Below are 4979 nucleotides of genomic sequence, written 5' to 3'. Positions count from 1 at the left end.
GAAATATTGGTATCCCTGCATCTGACTCCCGAAGAGGCCGTTAAAAGGAGATTGGATGCTCACTTCGTAGCCCGAAGAAACATCATATTTGAGCGAGCGAAGTTTAACCAGCGCCAACAAGAGACGGGTGAGTCAGTTGACAACTTCCATACTACACTCCATTGTCTGGCAGAACATTGTGGATACGGGACTTTGCATGATGAAATGGTGCGAGACAGATTTGTCGTGGGTCTGAAAGACAAACGATTGTCAGAACAGCTACAACGGTCAAGCGTCTACAAATCGGGGCTGTACGAAGTCACCTCATCTTTACACAAAACCGTAAGCTGTCATCTGTGAGGCGCGAGCGGTGTTTGGTTTTATCATAGTTCATGGTGGAGAATGGCTGCTCTGCTGAGTTTTGCTCACTGTAGCCGTTTGAATGGCAAACTATACTGATTAGCGGCGGCATAGGCACACTTAAAATTTCTTCAGAAATTTTCGCTTTCTAGTTATTAAGTGTGCCTATGCCAAAAGGCACACTTATTACTATTGCTCGGATTTATTATTCTTATTATTATTATTATTATTATTATTATTATTTTCCTTTTTCAGCCTGAAATTTCCGCGCGTAACTCATCCCACAGTTTTGACACAAGCTTCATATATGTTATATCATTTTGTGCGGCTGGATCAGGAATGGTGTGCTATGACTTTTGGTGTTTATTACTTCTATAGTTTTTTAAATATGAATATTTTGATGCAAGTTTTGTCCCATTGAAATGAATGGGACGGAAAGTGAAACTTAACTTGAAACGAAAGTGAAACTTAATTTGTGGAGTGTTGGCTCACTCACTTCATTTGTGGTGTTGGCTCACTCTAGTGGTATGCCAGCAGTAGTACGGCCTGTCTACCCTTATTTGGATTTTGTTTTTGGAGCCGTATGAATGGCAAACTACACTCATTGGCAGCGGCATAGGCACACTTAAAATTTCTTCAGAAATTTTCGCTTTCTAGTTATTGTGTGGATGCTTTAAGCATCCACACTATTGAGTTCCTGTTTCTCTTTATTGTGTGGATGCTTTAAGCATCCACACTATTGAGTTCCTGTTTCTCTTTATTCTTTATTATTATTATTATTATTATTATTATTCTAGTTGCCACTTTTTCTGCTTTCTTTGGCACTTAACTACTTCCACAATTTTTATGCTATTTTCACCGTTCAAATTTTATACTATTCTGCTATTTCTGCTAAACATCGCTATGATTTTTGCTATTTTTTGCTATTATACTTTTTAAAATATTCCACTTTTTTCCTTTAATTTGTCCCATTGAAATGAATGGAAAACTTCCAAAATTCTGCTAAAATTTGCTTGTTTTTGAAACTTAATTACTTCCTCATACTTTCGCCTAGAACAACCATTCAAATTTTAAAATGTTCACAAATTATTGGGCTATTCAGGTATGATTCAGCTTTTTCAAATCTTTTACCGTTTTACTTTTATGCCTCTTAAAGTTTTGAGTTGCAAAATTGTGATTTTTCACAAAATACATGTGTTGTTATGGTTGCTATGCTCTTGGCTTCCAGTGTGCCACTGAAGGTTTTGCAATTTTCACTTCATGTCCGAACAACTGTTTGCTACTTGCTCAATTTTCACTCAACTTCCACAAATTATACATCAAAACGTAGGTATTTTTGCTGGCTTTCAGGAAATGTCACTATCATTGTTGTGGGATTTATAGAATTTTGGCAAATCTCCTCAGACCAACACAAGGTCTCAAAACTCTCCATATAAAGTGAATGGAGAGCTTGTTCAAAATCATCGCTGGATTTCTGTAATGAGAGGCATATTCGAATCGTCATATCTCCTTAACGAAGCGACTTTAAGACATGAGGCTTGTCCCGGTATATCTTCAGACACTCCTGACGCTCACAATTCAAGAATTTCTTTCTCACCTATTACCGTTCTGAAATGAATTGGACTTGTTTGAGGGTAGGAAATTTGTCCCTCGCTCAGATTTCTTCAGATTTCAAACTGTGGAAATGAACCACTTTTTTCTCTCGTCATAACTTTTTGTTGGATTTCCACAGAGACCTGAAAATTTCCATGATTGTTCACCAAAGCCTGCTGTCTCTTACGGTGAAAGAATGATATCGATACTCCAAATAGATTTAGAGTTAGAAAGCGTTGTTTGAGGGCAAGTCAAGGCAGTTTTTGCTTCGCTCTACTCAGTTATGGTGCATTAGAAGTCAAATATCTTTAATAATTCATATTTTAATGATAAATTGTTAACACTGGAAGATTCCCCCATCTCTTCTGAACAAAACGGTGTAAGAATGACGGCTCTAGCCCCTACGGTTAGGAAATTATGGTCATTTGTTTGAGGGGAGTCCTCACTATGAGAAATAGGCTGCAATAATCCTGTGCCTCTCTGTGCTGCGTGTGTAAAAAGGGTGCACCTGTTTTGGCGGGAAAACGTAAACAGCCTCTCTGATTGGTGGATTCAAATTCAGCAGCTCCCAGGCTGACCTAGAAACTTAGTTCTCTCTCCCTGTGTGTGTGTGTGTGTGTGTGTGTGTGTGTGTGTGTGTGTGTGTGTGTGTGTGTGTGTGTGTGTGTGTGTTTAGTGGGAGAGAGAGGACCCTGCCCTTATTTGGCAGCATGTCATTGTAGGATTTAAATTGAACATAGTTAGACTGGTTGACTGGATTAGAGCCTGTGTTTGTGTGTCCCTCTGTGCATTTGTGTTTCAATATGCCTCCATATTTGTAATTTTGTAAGTTATTACTATTCTGCTAAATCATAGTATTTCTGGTACTTTTCGGTACTTGTGCTAAATACAGTATTTCTGCTAAATCATACTATTTCTGCTTTTCATAAGATTTGTGCCTAATATAGTATTTCTGCTAAATTATAGTATTTATTCTTTTTATAGGATTTGTGTCTAACATAGTATTTCTGCTAAATTATAGTATTTCTGCTTTTTATACTATTTGTGCCTAATATAGTATTTCTGCTTTTTATACTATTTGTGCCTAATATAGTATTTCTGCTTTTTATAGGATTTGTGCCTAATATAGTATTTCTGCTTTTTATAGGATTTGTACCTAATATAGTATTTCTGCTTTTTATAGGATTTGTGCTTAATATAGTATTTCTGCTAAATTATAGTATTTCTGCTTTTTATAGTATTTGTGCTAAAACATAGTATTTCTACTAAATGTAGTATTTATGCTTAATCATAGTATTTCTATATATTTCTGCCAGGTCCCCAGGCAGCCAATCCTCTGTGAGGACTGAGAAATTCAAATTTTCAAATCAGGGCCTGCACGGTTTCCCAGCCAATCATATATGTGTCCTGAGGCATTCAAATTTGCATATTGGGGCCTTCATGGCTTCTAAGCCAGCCAATCATATCTGAGGGCTGAGGAATTCAAATCCACAAATCAGGGCCTGCACGGCTTCCCAGCCAGCCAATCATATATGTGGGCTCCAGGTATTCAAATTTGCATATTTGGGAATTCGTGGCTTCTAAGTCATCCATGTCATATATCTCTAAAAATTCATATTTTAATGATAAATTGTCAACACTTGAAGATGCCCCAATCACTTCTGAACAAAACGGTGTAAGAATGACCGCTCTAGCCCCTACAGTTAGGAAATTATGGTCATTTGTTTGAGGGGAGTCGTCACTATGAGAAATAGACTGCAATAATCCTGTGTCTCTCCCCTTCTCTGTGCAGCGTGTGTGCACCTGTTTTGGCGGGAAAAAGTACACAGCCTCTCTGATTGGTGGATTCAAATTCAGCAGCTCCCAGGCTGACCTAGAAACTTACTTCTCTCTCCCTGTGTGTGTGTGTGTGTGTGTGTGTGTGTGTGTGTGTGTGTGTGTGTGTGTGTGTGACAGAGAGAGAGAGAGGGAGAAAAAGCTTCTTTAATGGGATGATCTCATTCTAAGATTTAAATTCAATATATTTAGACTGGTTGACTGAATTGGATCTTGTGTGTGTGTCTCTCTGTGCATGTGTGTTTCCTCATGTGTACATATTTGTGATTATGTGGCTGTTATATTTTTTTTTTTGCTGATTTTTTGTCATTTAACAAGTATATTTGAGGGACCCTCAGCATGTTCAGCATTTTTTCAGCTGTCCATTTGGCTTTTCCAATTTTTCTGTTTAACTTATTGCTATTGTGCTAAATCATACTATTTCTGCTCTTTATAGGATTTGTGCTTAATATAGTATTTCTACTTTTTATAGGATTTGTGCTTAATATAGTATTTCTGCTAAATTATAGTATTTCTGCTAAATGTAGTATTTATGCTTAATCATAGTATTTCTATATATTTCTGCCAGGTCCCCAGGCAGCCAATCCTCTGTGAGGACTTAGACATTCAAATTTTCAAATCAGGGCCTGCACGGTTTCCCAGCCAATCATATAAGTGTCCTGAGGCATTCAAATTTGCATATTGGGGCCTTCATGGCTTCGAAGCCAGCCAATCATATCTGAGGGCTGAGGAATTCAAATCCACAAATCAGGGCCTGCACAGCTTCCCAGCCAGCCAATCATATATGTGGCCTCAGGCATTCAAATTTGCATATTGGGGAATTCGTGGCTTCTAAGTCAACAAGTCATCCATGTCATATATCTCTAAAAATTCACATTTTAATGATAAATTGTTAACACTGGAAGATTCCCCCATCTCTTCTGAACAAAACGGTGTAAGAATGACCCTTCTAGCTCCTACAGTTAGGAAATTATGGTCATTTGTTTGAGGGGAGTCGTCACTATGAGAAATAGGCTGCAATAATCCTGTGCCTCTCTGTGCTGCTGCGTGTGTAAAAAGATGCACCTGTTTTGGCGGGAAAACGTAAACAGCCACTCTGATTGGTGGATTTAAATTCGGTAGCTCTCTCCCTCTGTGTGTGTGTGTGTGTGTGTGTGTGTGTGTGTGTGTGTGTGTGTGTGTGTGTGTTTAGTGGGAGAGAGAGGACCCTG

This window comes from Simochromis diagramma, unplaced genomic scaffold (assembly GCF_900408965.1).
Source record: "Simochromis diagramma unplaced genomic scaffold, fSimDia1.1 OVJJ01000474.1, whole genome shotgun sequence".
NCBI lineage: Eukaryota > Metazoa > Chordata > Actinopteri > Cichliformes > Cichlidae > Simochromis > Simochromis diagramma.
The sequence above is the reverse complement of the archived record's forward strand: the minus strand, read 5'-3'. Positions refer to the sequence as shown.